This window comes from Acomys minous (assembly GCF_964271855.1).
Source record: "Acomys minous genome assembly, chromosome: 10".
In the NCBI taxonomy this organism is placed as follows: Eukaryota; Metazoa; Chordata; class Mammalia; order Rodentia; family Muridae; genus Acomys; species Acomys minous.
The window spans coordinates 101,302,546-101,329,499 of NC_140491.1; the positions used below are offsets into that span (position 1 = coordinate 101,302,546).

The 26,954-nt window shown below is 38.8% G+C and overlaps 1 protein-coding gene across 5 annotated transcripts in view; it reads right to left on the reverse strand.

The window, feature by feature from the left end:
• LOC311606763 (sodium channel protein type 1 subunit alpha) overlaps positions 1 to 26,954 on the reverse strand; it is a 151,974-nt gene that overhangs the window by 100,677 nt on the left and 24,343 nt on the right. The window contains exon 1 of one of the 5 annotated variants that reach the window (XM_084798170.1): positions 26,487 to 26,743. The exons of the other annotated variants lie outside the window; for them this stretch is intronic. The gene's annotated coding sequence lies outside the window, so the exon portion shown is untranslated. Of the gene's footprint in view, positions 1 to 26,486; positions 26,744 to 26,954 lie in introns of those variants that run through there. 5 annotated transcript variants of the gene reach the window in all.

The following is a 26,954-nucleotide window of genomic DNA, read 5'->3' on the forward strand; positions in this document are numbered from 1 at the left end:
GATGCTTAGGACATTTTCAAAATTTTAAGGTCTCATACAAAGGACTTAGACACGGCTGAAATGAGTAAAGGGAATTCTAATGAATTTATTTCATGCTTTCTTCTGGTTTTAGTTCATTCTGATGAATTTTTTTAAAAGGTGGGGTGATATAAAAACATTAGGGATGAAAGAGTACTGGCCGAGGCTGTGAACCAGGCTGCAGAGAAAGGGCCGGCCTCCTGACTCTGCAAGCATTACTCAGCACCTTTTCAGAAGCCTGTGTATTTGGCTGGCTGCAGACAAAGCATACCCTCCAGCTGCTGCTCCAGTATATTTTTCTGCCAAAAGAAAGGCTGAGAAGAAATCAGCAATGGGGCAGAGAGTGAATAAGGAAAATCTCCAACAATATCCACCAACTTCCTCCCGTGTCCTATTTTTTTTTCTTCTAATTCCCCTAAAATTACAAATAGGAACCTTCTATCTGACATCCCGAACCAAAATGCTTTCCATACTGTGCTCAGTAATCTTTCAATCGAATATTAATAACTAAGTGTATTCATAATCCGTTATTTCCCCGTGGTCACCTACTCGTCACACAGACTAAAAGAAAGGACAATGCCTTATCATTCTGAGTCAACTCTAACATGCGTGTCATTGCCAAATCAAAGGAAATCACGCACAGTGTCACAAAGCAGTTCACAGAGCTTCATTTAGCTAGCACACTCCACCTCTTAAGAAAGCTGAGACTGTCACACTAAATTCTAATCAAATAAAGACTTCTTACTGAATTTGTTCTGTAGATTAAACCTAGAGGTAAGAAAGGAGAGCTCCATCTCCTGTGTAAGTGAAGACATTTTGGGAGACTAACTGAATATCATATATTGCATTTTATTTAATGAAAAATAAAGTTGGGAATATGAACCACCACATTTAAAAAATAATTAAAGGAACTTTGAAAATCCATAATTGAAGCTTCCATTCCAAGATTTTTTTAAAGACATAAGTTTGGGACTATGCTCCATCTCAAAGCTACCTGTCTTAGTAATTAGTATTGAGAATTCATACATAGTGAATAAGCATATGTTGAGAACCATATATAAAAAATTCGCTAATCAACATCCCTTATAGCAGTTGTTTTCAACCTGGGCGTCTCGACCCCTTTGGACGTAGGATGACACCTTCACAGGGGTCACCTAAGGCCATGGAAAAGACAGGTGTTTACATTATGACTCATAACCGTAGGAAAATTACAGTTATGAAGCAGCAACAAAATAACTTTATGGTTAGGGGTCACCACAATGAGCGGAGCTATATTAAGGGATCACAGCATTAGGAAGGCTGAGAACTACTGCTGTGTGCTATCAAAACCAAAGCTTGAGTCAAAGGGAGTGAGCTCATTAGTGGCAAGTATGTTGTTAAAGACGGAGGCAACCTGAAACTAATTTACATATTAGAAGGGAGCATTTCTGTCTTGGAGACTTAGCTTCTTAGCTATGGATTTTTCTTGGTGAGACCACCAAACTTAGAATACTTAGGGTTCAGAATCTGGATACAATTTCTTGACTACTCTTGGCCTGAATTCTTTCCGTATCTGACGCCAACAAACTTTAGAGGCCTACAGAGCCCTCTTCCCCCTTAAAACACTGACTCTCATGAGTCACTTGCACACAGACCGCTATACATAGACCATGTGACTCTCAGCCCTTTCTGTGGCCATAGGTACAGAGGAGAAATGGGACACAAGGAACCAACCAATAAGCTTGGCTGAGAAAATCGGGATCTCTTTCTGAGCATTGCTAAATTGGGGTAAGAATGAGTCAGAGTGTTCATGGAAACATGAACTTAAAGTCATCTAAACTCGAATTTGGGGAAGCTAAGCTTGGAGCCAGCAAAGGCCACCAAGGCATAACAGCAAAAGAGAGGCAAGTGGAGAGGAAGCAATTGTGGAGTCACCGAGATAAAGAGTGGGTTCATCTGAGTAGGTGGCCAAACTCTCGGTTGCAGTTCTGCCTCCGCCTGAGGTATGTTTGGGCCCCTGGCTCTCCAACTCAACTCCTACTATTAATGCACCAATTACTTACATTAAGTTGAAAGTCCTTTTAGTTCTTGATACACATTTGTGAAAAAAACAATGTGAAGACATTCTACGCGTTATTTAATTATTCATAATTCTGTCTTTATTTATTTGCGTTTGTGAGACACAGTCATACTCTGTAAGCTATGATGGCCCTGCAATTTATTAGATAGTCCCACCTGATTTTTGAACTCATGACCATCACTTTCCTCGTGCTCCCAGTGCTGGGACTTCAGGCATGGGCCACCACACCTGGATAGGTTCCTAATTTCTTTCCTTTCGTTCACATTTCTTCTGTGACAATCTTATACAAGCCCATTGTGTGTGTTGATCCTTTCTATTACCCCGTTAATCCGCTCTCAGTGAACCTCTTCTTCACAATAAGGTTTTCCCCTAGTCTCATGTCTCTTTTTTGGAAGGTCACAGACTGAGTGTAACTAAAGCTATTCACATAAACATGGGTGTGGTGGGGGGAGGGTACTTACGGGGGAACATGGACAACTAACAAATGGCTTCAGAACTGAATGAAACTACTTTTCTTCCCACAGTGGCAATTAGCTGCCTGCTCATGTCCCCTCAGGTAAGCGTAGGGTCCCCACCAAGTGGGACTGTGAATGGTGCCTCCAATCTTGTGTAGTTACACATAGCTGCTGTAACTTTATGAGTGCTCCATCCTAGAAAAATGTTTTACAGCATCCCTCTTAGATTTTAGATTTCTTTCCTAGGAGTTACTGGTCATGGAGGACCCAAGGCCCCTTAAAATAATGTGAGCTATTGTCACTGGCCTTGCTTGCGCATTTGAAATGGATGAAAGGACCCTATTGCTGCAGACATTACAGACTTTCCTTACAGAATATAGAGAAACCAAGCTGGAACTAACCTGGAAATTTTCTCCCTGCTGTCTAGCATTTATTGTGCCAGAATTAAATCTGCAAACTGCAAGGAGAGAGAGTAATCAATGGACTAAATCATTTGTGGCCAATCTACGAGGAAAATGTGCCTACTTGTGCAGTAATGACATGGCTGATTACTATGGGGGTAACCAACTACTTTCTGAGTATATTTGCAGCCTGCTCCACAAGATGAGTTCGTGTTTATCACTGCAACCCTCGTCCTAAGTCCATAGCTAGAGAATTGACAGGGCCTTAGCGGGGAACTTATAGCTGTTGTTTTGCTAAGTGCCACGTTGTTAAACTACTTTCCAAATATTTACGTTTATGGATAGTGCTTCTCTCAACCTTGGCTAGAAAAGCCTCATTTTGTAGTGGGAAAAGATTAATATAGACACTCACAAATAATCAACTTTTTCTTTAGAATAAGTGACTTTGACTGTTTGCCCCTAAATGATTCATCTCTACTACCATCTAAATAGCATGTGGAACATAGCCAATGAGTTTTTAAGATTTTACTTGCCCTTTCAAGATTATAGAGGATAATGAGACTTTGTTAAAAATGAAATCTCACGCATAATGCAGTGATTTGCCCTGTGGGTCAAAGAATTTCAACACTTACTTAAACAATAATGTCACATATATATGTATGACATGATGAAACTCATTTGTATATTAACTTAAAAATTAATAAAATAAAATAAATTGGAGAATGTTTGAAAACTGGAAATTCAATGTGATGTTGATAAATACAGATTGCTTGTCTAACATGCCCAAAGCAGTGGGCCCGATCCCTAGTGCCATAACATTATAAATAAAATAACAAAAAAGAACCAAACTAGACATCAATAGGGAAATGTTTTAAAACATTGGTGAGCTTCATAAATATCCTTCAAATTTTATATTGTTCCAATTTGCTATATTAAAACTATTTTTAAGTTATGGGTTAAGGATTAAGAGAAGACCCTTTATCATAATCTCAAGCGTTTGGTCCAACAGCATCGCTGAGAAACTGAAGCTCTGGTCTCCAAACTATGTCAGAAAGTTTGACCAAAAACAACGCAGCCACTGTTGCTGTACCTTAAGAATGAATATAAAAGAGAATGGGTCTTGGAGAGTTGACTGATTTTGAGAAGTATATTTATATTTTGGAACGACCTACACACATACAGTCATTCAATAATTTGTTTGGTTCACAATGTGTTTTTAACCAACTTAGACTCCAAAGAGCTCTGTCTGACAGAGCAAGTCTTGGCCTGGTTCCCACTCAGTTATGTTAATTGTTTTAAAATGGGTCTTAATTTTCCCTAGGTCAGGTTTGTATGTTGTTATATAATCTTTTCACAGAGTAAAAAATAACATTCCTGAATGTCACAATTCAAAATGCAAAGAATCTTAGAAAAAGTTATGTAGTGTTTTAAATGCTTGAAAGTAGATCCACATGTAGAAAATAGTGTATGATAAAAATATCAAAATTTTATATTCTAAAGGCATATTACTAGAAATTTTACCACATAAAGATTTATTAGCTGCTAGAAAAACAGAACTGTGGAACAGTAGAGGAAAAAAACTAGTCATTAAATGACATTCAGTGACTCAAACAATTGTCAACATTTAAACCATATATATATGTGTGTGTGTGTGTGTGTTTTAATATATGTGTATATATATACATATACACACACACATATTTGTTTGTTTGTTTCAACATTCCGACTAATGATAGTCCTTGAACAGTCCCAGTCTGGTTTGAGGTAAGAAGGCTATAGTTAGTACATCTCTCCTGGATTCCACAGAGTCAGTACTAACCATCCAGAACCACAAGGACAAGCCTGTGACAACCATCACACATGGACCAACAGTTACAGAAAATCAAACTCAGCTTTATCACAAAGGCACTAAGAATCTAGACTGCCCACTCCAGCTTTGGAGTCATTAGAAATACATGCTTTACAGTCAACCATAACCCCTAAAGAATTATATATACAGTGCTAACCAATAAAAGTTGACAGTGTGCACTGTTACCATTAGGCAACACTGAGGATTCAACTTTTTCCATGGGGCATTTCCCCATGTCTCTGATATAAAAGCTGTGAATGGATGAGAGACTATGCCTTTTAAAAAACATTGGCACTCTAGGTGAGAGAAGCATGGAAGAATGGGGAAATAGAAGGATCCAGAGAGTCCTAGAAACCTACAAGAAGAACATTATGATGGGCAGATCTGGGCTCAGGGGTCCTGCTCAAACTATAGCACCAGCCAAGGACAATACATGCAGTAAACTTCGAACCCCTATACAGATCTAGCCAATGAACAGGACATTCTCCAGAGTTGAGTGGAGAGTGGGGTCTGACTTTCACATGTACTCTGGTGTCCCGTATTTGACCACGTCCCCTGGATGGGGAGGGCTGGTGGTACTCAGAGGTATGATACCAGGCTACCAAGAAGAGACTTGATACCATATTAGCATATACAGGGGGTGGAGGTCTCCTTCAGTCACAGTCATAGGGGAGGAGAATAAGGGGAAAATGGGAGGGAGGGAGGGAGGAATGGAAGGATACAAGGGATGGGGATAACAACTGAGATACAACATGAATAAATTAATAAAAAATATTTTTTAAAAAAGCGTAGGAAGACATATGATAAATAATAGTTGATGAATAGATAAATATATGATATATTGATAGACAATAGTCTTCCTGAAGTATAGATAAGCAATATTTATTATTTCACTCTTGGTCAATATGGTTATTTTCTCACAAGAAAATTAAATTCATCCAACATAACTTTTATTAACAATGTTATACTGGATTTTATTCTACACTGTCCTGGATAACTGTCAATATGAACACATGAGGGTTTTGTTGATTTTGTTTTCTTGTGAAGAAATGTTAAGATATTGAATGCACATGAAAGTCTTAAGGCTGCATAACCACTTTTCTCAAGACAGAATTCTAAATTTGCCTTTTCATAGCATTAGATAATAGGATAAAAAACATTCTACTAAACATTTAGGTATAAATCTAAACATATTATATTTTTATGTCTTCTTTAGAAGTTGGCAAATGAGTGAAAATTACCTTGTTTCTATTTTGATATTCTTCTTTCTGTTTCCTGCCTAAAAGGAAATGCCTATTTTTAGAAATCTGTTTGTGTCTCATCCATTAATTCCTATCAACTTGCTCCCTCTAAATACTAAGGCTTGTAAGCTTTGGATATCTCCTGTTTAAAATTTTTTTATGTGAGGTATTTAAACCTTAACTAAAAATACAGACAATGAAAAACTATTTAAGATATGCAAAAGCCCTTACATTCAGTTCATGATTTTATGTGGTCCTCTGGAGCAATAGGCAATTAGAAAATATATGTAGCTAATGAAGTATTCTGTAGAAATATTTATGTGCAGTTTGCATTATTTAGACTGTTTTTCTTTCAACTGTTTTTACAATAATTCATAGCATGAATTACATAGTTTTCCTATATACATATATATGTTAATAAGGAGTATGGTAGATTAATCATAAAAATAGGAATAACATCATTTTAGTTGGTGTTTTGTTATTCGTAAAACTCTGTATTCACTAAAACTGCATGAAAGGCATATTTTCCTCACTTATCACTATGTCTATGTTTGTTTACATATTTTACTATTAAAACCATTTACCACCTAATTAACTTTTCATTATATATTCTAAGAAGTCGGCATTTTACCAGTGTTATAGGTTCTTACTTATAAAATAAAAGCAGAATGTAATAATGGCAAAAAGGGGAATGACCATATGCCTATGTCACTTAGCCTGAATAATCATTAATTGACATACTTATTCAGATAATTAGATGTTGCTGGAGCCGAACTTGGTGGCCTACGTCTTTAATTCCACCACTTGCGAGGCAGACACAGGTGGATGTGTGGGTTAAAGGCTACCCTAGTCTACAGACTGAGTTTCAGTCCAGCCAGAGCTACAGAGCTACATAAACCCTGTCTTGAAAAACAAAGAACCAAAAATCAAAGAAAACCCAAACAAAACAAAAAAGGATTGTTGTGATTTATAACAATAACATAAAAAATTTACATTCTCAAAAGTAGAACATATGGTAAAATGATGTTATTGAGTCAATGCATATTTATAAAGAATGAAGTTGCTTAAGATTGAAGAATTGCATTATACTTTGCCATATACTTGGTGATTGAAAGATGAATTTTGAACCATGATATAATAATTTATGTAATCTAAAGCATTTTATCTTTCATAGTAAAAATATTTCTTAGTATTGAAAATCCATTGAATTGCAAAGATAAGTTTGTTAAGTACATGCATGATTATTTATGTAATGTACTATTTTAAATAGATGTTATGTAATTATAACAGTGATGTTTCTTTAGTGCTATTTACTTTGTAGATCATGCAAGACTTTTTTACACACTATGAAATGTGTAAAAATGAATAATTCTTCAACTGCTTGGCAGGTTATATTGATGTATATAAATGTGTGTGTGTGTGTATGTGTGTGTGTGTGTGTGTGTGTGTGTGTGCATGTGAGTGTGTTTGTAGGATTGCCTGGGTGCATGAGTATGTTTGTGTGAGTGTGTGTGTTTGAGTGTACATGTGAGTGTATGAGTGCATATATGGGAATATGTGTGTGTGAGTGTGTGTGTTTATGTGTGTGTGCTTGTGCATATGTAAGACAGCACTTCTGCTTTGAAAGCATAGTCTATTAGAAGAGACACACTGGACACCAATTGTCACAAGTTTGAATCACTTGAGTAGGGAGCCACAACTGAAGAATTGTTCTGATTGCCTTACATGATGTAGGAAAACTCACCCCAAGTGTGGGTAGCAGAGTCTGGTAACCACCAAGATAAAGGAAGACTCGGTGGAAGGGATCTTATTAACAGTTTGCTGACATTTCCCTCTTGCTGTTGAGTTGATTGACATGTTGTCAAGAAGCTTCCTCAGCTGGTTAGAGTTCAAATGGGAGAAGGCACACCAGGAAGGAAATGCAAGGGCCATGGATATGTGAGCCATGTAAAATTAACATAATGTTTTGATATTTAGGAGAAAATTGCAAAACAGAATGATGACAGTGTTAAAAAGTGTCTGCTTGGTGCCAAGCATTACTTTATGTACTTGGCAAACATAACTTTAGCCTCTATGATATGATTTGCAAATGTAGATTGTAATCACTATTTTATAGATAAGGAAGCAAAAGTCAGGAAACAAAATAGCATTATCAACATGATTCCACGTCCAGCCAGGGTTGAACTATGATTGCTGATTTACCATAGCCTGGGCTTTTTAAGTCACTCCTCTGAATCATATTAGCTGGCAATTTATCTCTGCTCATGGCATAGTGCCTGGTACCATGTTTATAAATATCTGCTGAATGAAAGAATGTGTGAGTCAATTGAAATAGAGCTCACTTTAGTTAGCTAAGTTAATTGGTGGTATTTATGGAGTGCAGTAGAGAATTCCAGGGACATGGCTAGATTTTTCGAAATTCTCTAAAGAAAATGATGACACTAGATATTGATCAAAATGATTGTTCTCTTTCTAACTCTTTCTTTCTTTCTTTCTTTCTTTCTTTCTTTCTTTCTTTCTTTCTTTCTTTCCTTTTTTAAGGCATTTCTTTGGACACGGGGTCTAATTTCAGCACAGTCCTTGGATATCTTAGGCTGGCCTGAAGTAAAAATCTTCTTGACTCAGGCTTCAAACATTGGAAATCTTTTCATTCTGAAAATTCAATAGCCAATCTTTGTAGAAAGCAAAAGCAGTGATCTCCTTCTTCTAGACAAGAAAATCAAAGGAGAGAGAATTTTTAAAAGAGGTAACGAACACTGTGACGTTATAGCATAATCTAGTTTGGGAAAAATGGAAGAGAGTACGCTGAGGTATCAAATGTTCACCCTTGATCATTGTGTTAAACATGCCATCCTGAAATGTAAGGCAACTGGCCTGGCATAAAAGGTACATTCGTGAGAACAAATAGAGACTCCAAGGAATCACTACTGAAGAAATTTGTCTGTGAGTAGAAGCATGAGATGCTACTGAGCCCAGAAGGAGAGGAGAGGCTTTATCAGGCTTTATCAGGTAGAGGTATTGGGGGGGAAAGTGCTGAGAAACTTATCAAGATCCTGGAGACTAGAGCGTGGACATGAAGATGGGGGATGGGGAGCCTGTGTAGGAAAGGAACTGGACCAGAACTCAGAGACATGACTCCGTTCTAACAGTTCCTCAGCTATGAAACAGGGTTTAAACTTGATATGACAGGAAACATTAATAAAACAGAGGTCTGGGTCCATCCAATCAGTTTTAAGGTTCAAGTCTGCTCCTATATCTTCTTTATATCTAATATTTTCCCCTTCATGATATTCCCACTTAAAAGCAGATTAAGGTACATAATATTTATGGACTTTCAAATCTCAGTCAGCAGTTCTTATAGAGGTTTCTTTCTTTCCTTTCTCTCTCTCTTTCTTTTTCCTTCTTCTCTTTCTTTCCTTCCTCCCTTATTTTATTCCTTTCTTCCTCCTTCCTCCTTCCTCGCTCCTTTTCTTCCTTCCTTCCTTTCTTTTTAACCTTTGAAAAGAGTTGGCCACTTACTCTTGTCAGAGTGCCCTGTGGATAAGAAAGATATAGGGCTGCTTGTGTGAATAGAAACAGTTAACATCACCATCCTAAGAAAATATTTCCCAGGGAATAAAAACAACTCCAAAGATTTTATTTGTAGGAGAGTACTTCTGAGAGAAAATGTCTCAGTTTATGTGTGATGTTTTCAATGACCTCAAGTCAAGTCTTAAGAGAAATAGTTACTATCTTATGGCCAACCAACATGGACATGGTATTAGCAATGATATTTGTAGTATTCAAAATGTAGAACTCACAAATGTATCAATTAACTGGTGAAGGTTAAGCAAAAAGATACCAAGACTAGAGATGTATGAGAAATTAAAATGAGCAAAATGATGTATTGGACACAAAGTGGATGAATCTCAAAACATTTGAGGTAAAAGAATCAGGTCACATAGTCTATGGTTCTGTTTTTGTGAAATGTCTAGAGAAAGCCAATGTGCACAGGCCAAAGGTAAGATCCGCGTTGCCTTGGATTGAATAGGAGTAGAGGGACCTCCTGACGGCATTTGCTTTCTTTTTTTTTAATTTTTAATTTTAAAAATATTTATTTATTTGTTTGTTTGTTTATTTATTTATTTATTTATTTGAGACAGGATTTCTTTGTGTAGCCCTAGTTGTCCTGGACTCATGCTGTAGACCAGGCTAGCCTTGAACTCATGAAGATCCACCCGCCTGGGATTAAAGGTGTGTGCCACCACACCTGGATGGCATTTGGTTTCTTTGAAACTCGATGAAAATATTTTAAATGATTGTAACTATGGTTACACTACTCTAAGTATATTAAAAAGCACTGAACTACCAAAGATAATGCAATGATTTTCACATAATCGGTCATCATTATTTTAATTTCCTTTTTATTATTACTAGTGTGTGTGATGTATATATGTGAGTGAAGGTGCACTCATGCCACGATGTGTGTTTGTAAAAGCCAGAGGACAAATTTCAGAGACACGTTCTCAGACCCTTATAGAATAGGTTCCTGTGACTCCACTCAAGGTGTTAGGCTTGTATTGCAGCAATTGCTCAGTCATCTTACTGGTCTTATTTCTTGTTTTAGAATCAGAATGTCTTGATCACTTTTTACTTGGTTAAATTAGTTAACAACAATAAAGGAATGGATGCTGAGAAACCCAACTTCCTGTTTCACTTGGAGGCTCAGTGACTATGAATGTTATTATAGTGGCTTAAAGAACATTATTGCTTCAATGCCTTTCTTCATTTGTTAAAATGACTAACTAGCTTAAATGTGAATCATAGATATAAGAACATGAGAGGCCTATATAATATTACATTCTATATACAAGCCAGTATTGGCTAGGAGTCCTCAACTTCAAATAGCACAAGCCAAGAAAGTACAGAAGATGAGGACTCTAATGAGATGACTGAGTGCTTCAAATTTTTTTCCAAGGTTTTACGCTCTGTGGTTCCACTAACATTAGTGATGGCTGACCAAGATAGCTGCAGATACAGGCTGTGACATATAAAGGGCTGACCAGTATGGCTGCAGCTATAGGCGGTGACATCTAGAGGGCTGACCAAGATGCCTGCAGCTATAGGCTCTGACATCTCTGACCAAGATGGCTACAGCTATAGGCTGTGACATCTAGAGAGGCTACAGCATTAAGAAGGAAGATTGTCTGCTTTCCCTTGTGGCTTTTGCTCAGGTGAAAAGTGTTCCTCCAGAAGCCTGGCTGCAGACTGTCCTCATATTTCATTAATGAGGTCAGGAGCCCCATACTGATTCAATCCCTGGCAAGAGCAATGAACTCACAAACCAGCCCTACCCTGTAATTTTGATGAAATGAACCAGTTTCCTTAGCCCCCTAGCTGTGTATCCTGGAGAGGTCACCCACACAGAATCACAGTTCAAGCAGGCAGGAGCTGGCTATTCTATTACTGAATGTAGGAAAGGAAGGCAAGGTCATTTGAATGACCTTGACACTCAAGGTCATATAAATTAGCTTGAACACAATATTATTTTTAAAAGCCATGAAATTTAAGATTATCTTCTGTGACTTAGAGTTATGCATTAGAAGTATATTTAATAAAGCAAATACACCATGGATGGAAGATATAAAGGACTACACTTTCAGGTAAAATAATAATTAAAGTAGCTTTTAATGTTATAGTGTTACCTGCTCTAAATGGGATGTCCCCGTCCAAACTCTTCCCTCAGAGTTTGGGGAACCCCTTGGAAGAGGAGGTAGAGGAAGCATAAGAGTCAGAGGGAATGAGGGACACCCACAGAACACAGTCCTCTAAATCTGAGCAAAGCTCATATGAACTCATAGAGACTCAAGCAATAAGCAGAGGGAGCGCCTGAACAGATCTGGATCTGGTACTTTGCATTTTATAATATATCTAATATCCGTTATATATAATTTACATATTATATATGCATATGTATATAACACATGTTATACGTGCATATATACCATGGCCTTCAGTTTAGTATTTCTATGGGACTCCTGAGTGTGTGAACAAATGGTCTCTGATTCTTACATCTTTTCTTGCGGCTCTTGCCCAATTCTGATGTGATGATTTGGTTTTGCATTATCACATTTTTATCTCTTAGAAACCTGTTTTTTTTTTTTTCTAATGACAGAGAGGGAGTGAATCCAGATGGGAGGGGATATGGGGAAAATGGGAGGAGTAGATGGAGGGGAAAGTGTCATGAGGACATATGCATGAGGAAAAAGTCTATTTTTAATACAAGGGAAAAGCATTACATGTTATTCACAAAATACAATGTGGTTCTTAGATCTCAAGAAAAATATTAAAGGTCTCTTCCCTTAGAGGCAAGCAAACTTTCAACAACACATACTTGAAGAATAAATGACAATTTTAGAAATGCTTTACTACCCTTCCTCTAAATCTAACATTATTCAATATGTCATTAAAGACAGATTATAATGGATATTTTAAATCTCTTAAAAAAACTCTCTGTTGAAGAGTCCAGTGTTGGTTGCTGCTAGAAAATGCTAAAAATATGAGAAACCACTTAGACACCATAACTGTCACTCTCTGTGTGTCATTATTGATGACATAGAAACAATTTTGTCTCTATTCTTGAAAGTAGAAAAAAGGTGGGTTAGTTTAATGAGCTAACCTAAGAAATATAGTTTGGACAAATGGTGGTGGAGTGAAAAGAGGTGCCAAGCCAACCCCCGTGTGTGATCCCCACCTACAAGGAGAACCAAGCAGGGGAGAGAAAGGTGTCCAACAGGAGAGCAGTCTTAATGCCCTGCCCATATGCCAGGGCCCTTCCCTTCCCTTTAAATATTAGACTTTATGTGCTTTTTGTATGTGTTAAAAGTACTTTGTTGAGGTTCTATCTCCTCAACAAAAACACAAATTTAGAGTTATGTTTAGACAAAAAAGTTATTGCTTGATGTTTAATATTTTTAAAGGTGTTATTTAAGTTTTTCTCAAAAGAGCCAACAAATTTTCCATGACTATAAGAGTAATTTTATAAACTTAAAACTGTTAATAAATATTTTAACACTATATTATTCTTTCTGATGGCATTAAAATATTTACTATACAACACATGGTATTTAAGTGAAAACATTATAAAACCATAAGCAAAAAGAACAATATAGAGTAAAATATTAAATACTAAAGCAATACCCATGATTAATATGGACAATAAGAAATTATGAGGTCATAAATATAATTTTCTTCTTTATGCCCTTAAAATATTCTGTTTTTTAAATAGCATTATGAATAGCAAATTTATAACCATAAAAACAATTAGGTTATTAAAAATTTGCCCCGTGCCAACATCAATGTATGCCTGAAAAGTATAAAAGAAGAAATTAATTTTTTCGGACAGTGAATCAAAATCGTAAGATCTGCAAATGACTATTTAAAAAAAGTAAAAATTAATTTGAAAAATGCTACACTACTAGTGGTAATATATCTGAGTCATAGTATAGTGTTACTTCTGGAATCTATATAAAATATAAAAATATTAATTTATATATTTATTATGTATATTTTATATAACAGTGTTTTGTAATATCCTTAAAGTAACAAATTAGTAAACATGTAAAGATATAATAAAACCATCTTATTTTGGTTTCATTTCACTTAACTTTCTTCTGTTGGGTAACTACTGAGTGCAGAGGTGGTGATGCCTTGTCACATCAGACAAGACACTACATCACACTGCAAAGAAGGTATGGAGGGTGAGAGGAACAGGCACCGTGAGGTGCAGTCGGTGCTGTGATAGAAGTCTACATTGGGCACAGGTCCATCTCACAAGGAGAAGGAGTCATACTTGGGGGAAGGAGAGGTCATGGTTTCAAAAGCAGAGAACGAAACAGTTTCAGAAGCTTGGAAGCACTCCTTCAATTATTTGCTGACATGCATTTAATTCTATAGGATTAATGGCAGGGTAGACAGGCTATAGGGTTAAGAATTCAACCTGGAGAGCTCACAGAAGCCAGCCATCTTGAATTGGACTTTTAAACCCTGACTCCGGTTTTAAATAATGGAGGGTTTTCATTGTTGTTGTCGTTGTTTGTTTTGAGATAGCATATCACTGTATAGCCCTGGGTGGCCTCCAAATTCACAGCACTCCTCTTGCTAAAGGGGCTCTTAGCAGGCCCCTGCATGGCACACACAGGCCTGAGCATGAAATACACAGATCCCAGCATGAACAACATAAGCCTGAGCATGAGTAACATTGCAGACAAATTTTGCCCTTTTACACCTTTTTCTTAAAAGTCATTACATTCCTGAAGCTAGCCCCAAAGTCTATTTCCGTATTTGGCCACTGACTCATTCCTGCGACAAAGCACCAGCATCCAACTACCAAAAGTCATAATTTGACTAACACATCCAACCAAGGTTTACCAACTCACCCCAGCACAGACTCCCCATGTTTCCCCTTAACAACCCACTCCTGCAGAAACATCTTCTATGACCACTTCCTTCGCCTGTCTTGCTCTCCTGCTTTTCTTGCTTTCTTGCTTGCTGCCTTTGCTTGCTGCTGCTGTTGCCTTAACAGCCCCCACCACTCCTCACCCCTGCCTTGCCCCTCTCGGGTAATACATCTCCTTTGTACAGAGAATTGGGTGTGTGGGTATGTCCTGTACCAATTCCGGGGTGCGGACCTCCCTTTCAGCGATGCTATGACTTGGATCATGAATAGATCAGTCTACAGGGACCCCCATCTTGGTTTGCCCACTTCCTGGACAGCCAATGCCTATTCATTTCACCTATCAGTGGCTAATTGGGGAGTTTTCTCCTACTATCCATTTTAAACATTCCTCAAGACATGGGGTGATGACAGTTGAATGTCCAGCATTCCTGCTTTGTCTTGTTGGGGTGGTGAGAACCCACTCCACCACAGCTTCCTGCCGCCTAAGTTGATTTCCTTGGACAGCCTTTAGGCACGTTCCGTGTCATTCAGTTCGGCTTGGTTGGCAGTTTTCCATTCACTTTTGGTAGGTGTCGGCTCCTAACCATCTAAAAATCCCATCGACATGTTCCTGATTTCTCCTCAGACCCACTGTGTCCTCCTCTTGGGGATGGAGCTTGGGTTGACAACTCTTCCTCAAAGGGGTCCTTAGGAGCCACTCAAAGTCAGGAAATGTCCTTAGTAGTTCTTGACCCTGGCTCAAGACCACACTAGCAATAAAATCTGCTCTCTCTGTCTTGACTACAAACTCCAACACACACCCAAAATTACTGATGCATCCCAATACTCAAAAATAGCCCATATATTCCTTATAAAAAATTGACACTCTTTATGGAGTGTTAGGTTTACAGGTATGCATCATCACACTAGGCTCAACAGTAGAGGTAAACTATGCATGCTCAGGCTAGTGGAGATACAGAGGCCAGACTCTAACTGAGGTTCAGGGTCAAAAAGATTTGGGTGAGATCAATAGAAAATGCTTTCATTCATTCAAGATAGGAAAGAGGAAAGTTTAGACGAGCATATAACAATATTTATAGTTTGCTGACTTACTTCACAACACACTATTAATTGTATCACAAAAGCAGATGAGTCATCAACCTCAGCCTTATAAAATTTTGATCTTCAAAGTTGTTTATAGTTGATATTATTATTGCTATTTGTGATGCCAAAGATAGAACCCAGAGCTGCACAGCACATGATAAGCAAGCTCAATCCCCAGCATATATATTCTTAATATGAATGGAGAAGTGATAAAGCCTTAGATTCTATAAATTAAATGTATTCCTATTAAAAATTAGAGAAATCTTAAAACATTAAATATTAAAACTGTGTGAACAGTAATTAAATGTTAACCAAATACTTTTTTATGGAAAACAACCATTGTTTCTAAAGAAAAAGAATTACATGGGATGGGTTTTATAATTTTCTAATTTTGCAAATATCTGACCTAATACCTAGGTTCCTTTACATTTGACACAGTTTAATTTATAGTTAGATGAAGAATATGAAGAAATTTGGCCTTGCTGAGAGGTGCTCGGAAGCCTTTAATTTCATATAATTATAACTATTTCTCCTTACTGGTATACCCACACCGGATAAATAGGGTTAGATTTATTTCCATACACTGTATTCAGCCATATGGAATCCCTTGGCTTATCTTGCACAGTTAGGTGATTTATTGTCCCCAAAAGATATATGCCATTTGCCTTGTCCATTTATAGACTATTAGCTGACTATGCTGTAAAAAGTTTAAAATTTTACAACCTCTCATAATTTGTCTGCCAACATCACTGCTAGATCACATCTGGAAATCCTTCAGATCTGAGATACTGCTCAGTCCGTAGTGGCAGAGTAAAATCTCTCAGTGTTCTGATTGTCTCTTGAATAGTCGTTTTTGTCACAGGCAACAAATATTTACAATTATCTTTTCCCCTTAAGGTGGCTGGATCATTTTATTAACTTTAAATTTTACTTGGAAATGTAAGCTGGAGCAGTCTGCATCTGTCTACCTGCTGCCTTTCCTAAGTTATAAAAAGTGTGCAGTGGAAACGTGGCCAGTGCCACTAGTAACACATAGCGGTGCAGGTGTGTTCTGGGGGTGACACTGCACTCCACGTTCCACATGACAGTGCACTACAAACAGCGAGCCCTGAGGATCAAGATAAAATAATTTTGTAGCGGTATCAGACTCCTTTAAGGAAATTGGTTTCTCATTTTAGTTTTTTATGTTTTCTAGTAGTGAGCGGCTGTGAAAAATCGAACAGTCATTCCTCCAGCTCCACACCCCTGCCTCACCAAGGATTAGCATGAGAAATGTAAATTGGTCTTGTGAATATAATTAAACATCAACAGTGAAATAAACAAACAATGCTTTTATACTACTAGGAAGATGGCTCTGATAGGAAGAACCCCCTAAGAGGTTTTTTTTTTTTTTTTAAGGAAATGCACAAAAGTTATGGATAAGATGAAAAATACCAGCAAATTTTATTTTTAAGAATTTTCCAGTCTTAATGGCGCGGGGTCCATTTTGAGGGCATCAAAGACTAGAAACTTAATTAAGAACATGAGTAAAACATGACATTTTTTGCAAAGCCCACGGGATGGAGACAGGGGTCAAGCGAAAACTGTGCAAGAATAGGGGAGGTGGGGGTAAACAAAATCATAGTAACATGTAGAGAGGCGAGAAAGGGAGAGTGGGAAGGCTTTTCTCCTGAGGAAACATGGCTAAAATTCCATACTTTATTATCCCATAGTGGCACGAAGGACACCTTGCTAACTTCATTCTTTTCTCTCAATGATTCCTACCCAGCTTGCTCTTATGTGTATCCAAACTTCCATCTAGAAATCCTTCAAATGACATCCTTGCCTTCCACCACGCAGGCTGCACTCTTCGTCTTTAATGCCCTAAATATTGGTATTCAGTCTTCCAGACACTTCAAGCTATGTGAAACCTGACCTGCTCGGTCGGGTCAGCTGGCTCCGAGATTATGGTATTCTAGACCTGAACACAGCCTGCTGGCTCTTTGGTTTTTTGTACCAACACACTGACTTACATAGCTCGAAATACCACTCGCCTTTTTAAAATGGCGTATCACATTCCAGGGAAGATCAAAACTGCTGTCTGGTAATATTTGTCAAGTCTCTCAAAGTCACACTTTCCAGGATTTTCAAATTCACCGAATTCTCGGGCAGAAATGTTCATATGGGGGAATGTCTTCATATGTTTCTCCTCTTGGAGTATGCAATTGGAAGTCTTGACTTAGGGCTGCTTTATTTTATTTGACTTTCTGTAGTATTTAAATCCTATACATTTCCTTAAAATATTCTAGATATGGCTATTAACACATGACGTTAGTGGTCTTTTCTTGTTAACAGGGTTCCTTTCCCTGCTACTGTAAGGTAATTTTACATCTTCAAGGGCAGACTCTTCCTCATTGCTGTCCTTACTCCGCCAGTGCCTCTGGCTCAACTTGCACTTGCCTCATCCTACCCTTCACAATGATTGACTTGGCCAATTTAATCTGTTGGGGTCTACATAGTTTAACATTTTATGATCTTTAGTTTTCTAGTATATGGTCATTTTTTTTCTCTCTCCTAAAACCTGTGGCCAATAATAGACATTTCATAAATACAAAATTTTTTTTCTAAAGTCTTACTGGAGACATTATGTTACAAAACTATACAATTCTCAGCTTCTTATTTCAAATCTAATCTTGTAAAAGATTCTCTTCCCATATTTTCTATTATTACAAAAATTTTAAAACAGTAAGCTGTTATTGTTGAATATAGATGGTCTGATTTAATTAATATCTTAGCTGATAAAATATTCATACATTTGGGGTTTTTTTCTCATTTACCTTATGGTACCTACTATTTTGATTATATAATGCTAACCATTACAAATTGATTTACCAAATTCCATTTAAAATAATTTGTTCTAATGTCTATTTTCATTTATATTTTAGTGTTAAGAATCAAACTTAAAGGCTCCTACATGCTAGGCAAGTGCTCCACCATTGAACCATATCTCTATCTCCTATTCTGACTTTTAAAACAGTACATTCTTATTTCAAAATATCTATTATTATTAAAAACTAAACAACATGACAACCTATCAATAAAATGGAAAAACTACAAAAACAACTAAATTATTAATACTGATGTTTGCTGTCTAAAATTCTTAAGTTATGTTTTTTCTTTAGTTTTGTTATTTTATGTCCATATAATGAACATACTCTATTTTATTAAAAGGAAGAAATCATTCTGACTTTAAAAAATAATTATAAGAAGAAAATAGAAATCACAATGTCATATAGCAGACTTAACTCATTTTCTTCTTTTTAGGATGAAAAAAATGTATGTTTTGCTGGATTTCATAGTATTGTATCCTGAGCAGTTTTGCATAGACTTAGATGTTATTTGATATGTTACATTCAATTGCACTGTAATACCTCATTGTTTACATAGCTCAAGATTTAACATGGAAGCTGCTTTAAGTTTTACTGGGTTGCAGTGCTTTTTCCTCAGTGGAAGTCATTTGGTGGAAGTGTCAATCAAAGGACCAGCTTACTCTTAACTAATATAATCATATGGATAATCCAAATAAATCAGCCAGATGCTGACTTCTTACATCTGTAGTTAAAAATATAAAAGTACAAAAAGCACCAAGAAAACCTGAAAGCAGTGAGCTGGCTTGTTTCAGATTACAGCATCCCGCTGGGTTTATCACAGAGTCTGACATCAGGCCATCTACTTTAACAGCTTCCCTTATTCCTGCCATTTTCTGGTGCAAATGTTAGTCTTTGGGCTACAACATCTTTACATGATATTGCGCTTTATTTAAACGAGCCCGACCCAGTTTTTATTGTTTACAGAGAAACTTTGAAATTGATTGTTTTATTTATACATTTGTCCATAATCTCTTAGGTTTGCATCCCTCTTGGATCTTCTTGTAATTAAAATGAGTAAAAACCTTAATCCTTACCACAGATGGTGGCTCTAAATATGGTTTCACTTTTGAACATCTTGTTATTCATATTTCTTCTTTAAATATAATGGTAATTAGATATTTACCTCATTAGAATATTAACATATGCCTGCACTACTCCTTTTTGTGAGAGGAAGGTATAAATGATGGAAATCCATCATTAACACATCAATTTAAATCCTGTTATCCACAATAAAGTGGTATCAATTTAGTCTTCCTTGTTTATTTTAGTAGTCACAAGCAAGCCAAAGACAACCATCACAAACTGAACTGTGTCCACCTCTAGGTTCATTTGCTTAAGGCCAAATTTCACTACTCTATATCTGTGTATAGTTGGAGGCATATACAGTCCTTTAAAATAGTTAAATTCCATGTGGTCTTTTGGTTAGACACAGTCTGACTTTTCTCCATATAATAGGGAATTTAGGCATCAAAGCAAGCATTGTGAATTCAGGAACACAGAGAGTACATGTTAGAACACAGAACATGACATCAGCAAGCCAAGCAGAGAGACACCACGAGGAACCATACTTGTCAATACCTCTATCTCATTAAGTCTCTAGAGCCATAAGAAAAATATGCCTGTTGCTTAAACCACTCGATAATCAGTGTTTTGTAATGTATGCTCAAAGCATCTAAAATAAAATGCAAATCTATTTGAAAGGCACATTTCAATTATGAGTCCAGCAGTGCCCATAAGGACATTTGAGAGACAAAAGCAAATATGCAACACAGAATGAAGGGCCTGAGTATCACTTATGCGTGCTCAGCAGAGGATGTGCAATGCAATAGGGATCTTTCTTGGAAATAACTAGCCATTTCTTCTCAGAAAGATTAGGCTCATTAAAATGCTGTACATAATTATCACCTTTGCTTTCTGGGAGTTCCAGGAACAAATACTTTTCCAATGAGAAGAAAAATCTTAAGGTAAACCTCAATTAAAATGTATGTAACAAGAGAATGTAGATCAATTTCTTTAAACTTTAAACTTATGTAAGGTTTTTCAATAAGGTACTTCTTTTGGGTGACATTTCCTTTAAAATTATGTCCATAATGTCTAGAAATGATAGTAATATCACAGATGCATCACTAGCAAGGTTGCTAAGAAGGTTCAACTGAGGTGGAGAAAAATAGTCCTTCCAGGAAAGAGTTTTGGGCTCACTAGATGCTCACAAGTCAAAGGGTGAAGCATCAGCCCCACATCATATTGCATACAAGAAACTGACTCAAATGGACCAGAGATGTAAATGAAAAGCTAGCTATTAAAACACACTAAAAAGTTGACATAATCTAGATGTTCCTCAACAGAAGAATGGATAAAGACATTGTGGAACATTTACACAATGGAATGTTACTCAGCCATTAAAAAAACAAGTAAATCGTGCAATTTATAGACAAACGGATGGAATTAAAAAAGATCATCCTGAGTAAGGTAAGTTAGAGCCAGAAAGACACACATGATATGAACTCATTTATTCGTGGATTTTAGCCATATAGTACAAGACAAACATACTACAATTTGCAGACCCAAAGGAGATAAATAACAAGAAGGGCTCAAGGGAGGGTGATTAAATCTCACTGAGAAGGGGAAATAGAATAGGTAGCGGAAGCAGTTAAGGAGATGGAACAGTGGAGACGAGGGAATGCAGAGAGAATTAAGGGTGGAGATCAGACCTGGGGAGAGTGGGGACAGAGGGCCTACAGAAAGAAAGGAAAATGTGAGTGGGGACATCCCTGTGACAAGCTGAAGACCTAAGACAGAGTAGGCTTCTGGGAGGATGTCAGGGTGACTCTAGCTGAGACTCCCAGTAGCCAGGGTCATGGAGACTGAAGGGGACACCCTTTAACTAGACAGTACTCCTAATGAGGGAGGGTAGCACCAACCCACCCATAAAATCTTTGACCCAAAATTTACCCTGCTTATGAGATGTGCAGGGATAAAGATAGAGCAGAGATTGAGAGAAGGACCAACCAATTTCTGGCCCAACCTGAGACCCACCCCATGAAAGTGAGCCAAACACTGACACTATTAATGATATTCCACTATGCTCACAGACAGGAGGAGCCTAGCACAGCTGTCCTCTGAGAGCCTCCATCCAGCAGCAGATAGAAACAGATGCTGACCAATACCAGCAAAACACTGGGTAAAGCATAGGGAATCCTGTGGAAAAGGTGGGGGAAGGATAGGAGGACCCGGAGGTGACAGAAGATCAATGAAGCCAACTAATCAGAGCCCAGAGGGCTTGTGGAGACTGAAGCACCAACCAAGAACCATGCATGGACTGGATCTAGGCCCCCGTCACAGATGTAGCCAATGGGTAGCTCAGGCTTCATGTGGGTCCCCTAATTAGGGGAGTGGGACTGTCTCTAACAAGGACTCTGTTGTTTGCTTTTTTTTTTTTTTCCCACTCTCTTCTGGCAGGGCCAGGCCTCGGGAGAAGAGGATGTGCTCAGTCCTGATACAACTTGATGACCTGGAGTGGGTGGTTGCTACTTTTCTGAGGGATAGAGGAGGGGAAGTGGGAGAAGAGGGAAAGAAGGGCCTATGATCAGGATGTAAAGTGGATAAATAAATAAATTTATTTTTTAAAAGCCAAGGGAGTGCCAGAGTGCCAGGGGAACAGCAACAGCTTCTGATGGCTCTCAAGAGCAAATCGAAACCAAGGTCTATTATAAGTTGGAAATACACATATCCTGGAGGATTCTACCCTCTGATCTGAGCACTAAGAGAAAACAGGTAGTTAGGAAGTCTAAAATGATCTATCATTTATCTTATAATCCCTTGGAATGTTGGTCTGAATGAACAAAGATATAACAACAGTAATTTCAACATAGACAAAGATACAAGCTGATCTCTGTGTTTCCAAATTATTTTGAAGTCATGTATTCATTTACTCGACCAACATGACTTAATCAAACACCGCTGGCCAGCTGTTGTATGCCAACTGCAGGAGTGATTAAATGTTGCTCTCCCTGTCTCTTCTTGCAGAGAGAAAGCCCTTGTATGCAGGAAAGGTCGACAAGATGACAGAGCTGTTTTATAGAATCATTTTTTTTTTTGTATGTGAGTGTCTTGCTTGAATGTCTGTGCACCCATGCATGCTCGGCACCCAGCGAGGTCAGAAGAGGGCACTGATTCGTGTGGAACTGGACTAAGTGATGCTTGGAAGCCTCTATGAGGGTGCTGGGAACTGAACTCAGATCCTCTATATGAGCAAGTGCTCTTAATGGCTGAGCCATTTCTCCAGCCCCACCAGACTTGTTCTTATCTTATAGTCTGTAGCATTCTAAGCAATAACCTCACCCAGAGTCTTTCAGCAAAGTATGTGTGTGTGTATGTGTGTGTGTGTGTGTGTGTGTGTGTGTGTGTGTGTATGTGTAAGTGACTGAGTGAGTGCATGAACACTGTAACATTTTCCTAGCCAACATCACTGCCTTCTAGGAATGATAAAAATTTCTCTCAGAACTTACCAATTTGTTAAAAAGCTTCTTGCGTGTGTGAACAGATTACAGTTTCAAACCTAGAAACTTGCCAATATAAACTACAAGGATTAAATTTACTCAGCATAAATCCTTGGTGTTTTTTAATAGACGTCTATCAGTCCAGCCACCAGCACTCCACAGATCAAGGGTGAGGGCAGTTGTTGGTCTCACTTCTTTCTTTCTTCTAAATAAGGAATGACTAGTAAATAAGGCCCCTCCCTTATCATCTCCTTATGCTGTGTTATTTGTTTTTTAAAGAAACTTCACATTTTTCTACTCTCTAATTCTGTCAATTGCCTGAAGGCACCGTATAGGCAGGAACTTTGTTGTAATTTCCATCTTTCAACACCTACGACTGAGACCAGAGCTCTTTACATTTTTCATTTTGTTTTAAACTTGGAAGACAGTTTTTTTTTTTTTTTTTTTTGACATCTTGGTCAGGGAGAAAGGCGAGGGGTTACTGCTGTCAAGGGCAGACTTCCCTTTCTGAGTCCACACTCTGAGGGCTAACCCGTGGCTCTACCATTGCAAGGACACAGGTGTTCTAGAGTGCAGAAGCTATGGCAAGACTGAGTTTACGTTTTTGCTCTGCCACTTACTCATGTAAGAATTGACAAGCTAATGTAGTTTCCTGGCCTTGATTTCTTCCCTTGTGAACTTAGCAATTGTGCATACTTCATGGGATTCAAAAGTACATTTGTGAGGTGCTGCTTAGAAAAGTACCCGGCATGAAGTAAGTACTATATCTCTTTAAAAAAAAAAATAACAAATTGGCATCTAGGTCCATAGATACAAGAGAAGAGCTGGAATAGCATAGTTGGAGGGACTTTGTGGATATCTGGATTCTTCATGAACACCGCACCAAGAGGGAATCTCTTCCCACAGCCTACCCTAAGCCAAAGAAACACAAACTGAGCCTTAAGTACGGCTTAATTGACAATTCAGAATTTCAAAGGGAAGTGATTACTTCACTGAGCATGTCCCCACTGATGCAGAGGGTGACGAATCCCAGCCCTTTGATTGCTGCCGCTTTTCTCTTTGTTTCCCTGCAATCTTTCTTCCCTCATTCCCCCCCCACCCCCCCCCACACACACAAGGTAGCTGAGAGAGAACCGGCCTTTTTGCTGCTGGCAAATACAAGGAGTACTTGGCAGAGTCACTCTCTCCACCTAGCCTGGAGAGAAACAGCAACTTGGATGGAGCTTTGTATCCCTCGCTTTGCTACTGTGGTCCCCTAAGACCTACCTGGATCCCTGCTGTCCACAGAGAACATAAAACAGAAACAAAAAACCAAACCAAACCAAACCAACAACCCAGGTTAACTAACTTTCATTGTCAAGAACACTCAGAAAATGTGCTCTGATCTGCGTGTGTGTGTGTGTGTGTGTGTGTGTGTGTGTGTGTGTGTGTGAATTCTAATGGAGTGGAGTGCTTGCCGAGTTTCTGGTCCATGTCTTATGTCCTTCAGTCTGTCCACTTGCTCCTGATACCTCCAGATAGGAAGGCAGAGTGCAGGCTGTTCTCCCCAGCGCCTTCTTGGATACTGTATAATTAATTAGGCCTCCAACCATGCCTTCCCAGCCCCCAGAGATGGAGAAGCCCTCTCAGCCATGTCTTAAAGAGGACCTGCTATAATAAACCAGCATTCCCAGTAAGACAGAGTCATGTAAATGGAGACTTAGCACTGACAGCAAAATCCAATGTGTTATTTTTACTAGTGTGAACTCTCTGGTTCTAGCCTTCCAAATAGACATTTGAAAACCCAAAACAAACAATGCAATGGAGAAGGAAAAAAAAAGCCACGGAAGTGAGTGGCAATGAGTTTAACAAGAGTGAATCCCACTGCCAGGTCCATGTGACATAACCAGCCACTTGTGCTGGGTCTTGGCGGTTTATAATGCGACCTCATCTTCTCTGTGAAATTGTTTTCCCGTAAATCTCTGTGGCCTTCCATTCCTGTCTACACATTATGTTCCTAAAATAGACACCGTCTAAAAATCACTTCAAGGAGCTTTGTGGAGGAAGGCCTAAATTGCAACACTCCTCCAGTGAAGGGAGCTGCAATGCTCGATCAGTGGCATTACCGATCAGCATCCACAAAGGGGAGTTTGAGAGGAGTTTTTCACCAGTTACTTTGATTCTGAAAGGAAAGGGAAGTATCAGACTCTAGCAAGGCTAATGTGTGGAAGCTCCTAGTTGCATCACCCTGTCATGCCCGGTATTGCAGCAAATGGGAGAGGTAAGCCATCCTCTGCTCTCCGGCAAGAGGAACAGAATCAGGAACCATCAAGCTCAGCATGGAATTTTCCTATTCCTGTTTGGCATCCTCCTCTTGGGATGATTTAAAGCGCTGTTTGGAGAAATATGCTCTGTTACTACACTGGCGCACCAGATAGACGGTGCAAACCTGCAGCTCCATACCCAGGGAAAAGCCACATTTCCTAGGTGTGATAGCAACAGCGTTTGGCAATTTGCAAGTTTGCTACTGCAGCTTAGAAATATTTAGTCACATGCACATCTGAACAGAAAGACATCCGAGCTTGATTCAGTCATTTGGTCAGACACAGGAAAAAACATCTGTTCACAAGCTTATTTAGATTGGTTTGTTGAGAGGAGGGGGCAGCCGCCACTCAGTAGATGTGGCCAGAGGGTCCTTAAACACAGACCTCTAACAGTAGAAGCGAAGGAAACCGAGATAGGTAAGGAATATGTGCGAAAAAGCCTCAGAGTCACCCAGAATCAGCTTTTGCCCTGTTCGGAAAAGCAAGACGCTTCGCAGTCTGCAGTAGTATCATTGCTGTTGGTGACCTCTGTCTAATTAAAAGTAAGTCAGTCCTTCCTGTCCGTCATTGCATGGAATAGGAGACTCTTTATCACTTCCCTAAAGTTCCTCTGCAAGTGTAGTTAAGGAAGAGTGGAGAGGGTTGGGGGGAGGGCGGGGGCGGGGGAGATACAGCCGTATTCTCCTTGTCCTGGCAATGAGGCACTCCTTTCCAACAGTCCAGCCTCCGACCAAAGAAACTGCCCCCCCCTGCAATGCTAGGCACCAGAAGCAGCCCGCTGCCTTTTTGCTTCCTAGTTGAGGTCTAAAATTTGCATCATCTTTAGGAACAGTATGACCTCTATTCACAGCCATCGAATCCAGTTCCAAAGCGCCAATGACAGAAGGGAGGGGGTTGGGGGCTTCAAGACAAGACCTTGGACATGAGGATTACAGGCAAGCAAAGGCGAGAGCTGGCCCGATGCCAAGTCATTTTAGGCTAGAGAATCTCGTCCTTCTATCAAAACGCTGAATTGCAAAACGAACCCGATTTCAGTTCATGGAAGGTTGTGAGAGGAAGAGGGGGGAGGGGAAAGAGGAGGGAAGGAGGAGGGGGACAGTTGGTCCGAATTCACATGCAAAAATAGACTTCCTGCCCTGCCCCAACTCTTATTTCCGTGGGCTCTTCTCCCCAAGGATTACCAGGTAGGAATTCACCACCGAATAGCACAATGAGACAACCAGACGGCTTACCTGATAAAAAAGAAAATTACCCATCTGCAGTGAGCAACCACATCTCCCCAAGACGAGCCGGCACCTTCAGTTGCAATGGTTCAGATTCCTTCTTGCAAAAGGTGACCAAGTATTTCACAAGGGCTGCAGTCTCAGAGAGGCAGAACATACATACACAAACACACACACACACGCACACACATACACATGCACCAGAGACCTCTGCAGTATCCTCTCGGCTTCATCCTCGCCTCACTCTATGGTACCTAATACAAATCAGCAAATAGCTTGTTTAAAAAAAAAAAAAGAAAGAAAGAAAAAGTGGAGACAGCACCTAACGTTACACTGCCATCTAGTGGCCACATAATGAATATGTTCTCACAGCCTCGATTTGTGTGTTCTTAACCTCTTCAGCTTTCTGCTTTCTATTTTGGTTTGACTGCTTCCTCTAACCTCTCTTTAATTCCTCTTCTCTCTGCCTATCGTAAA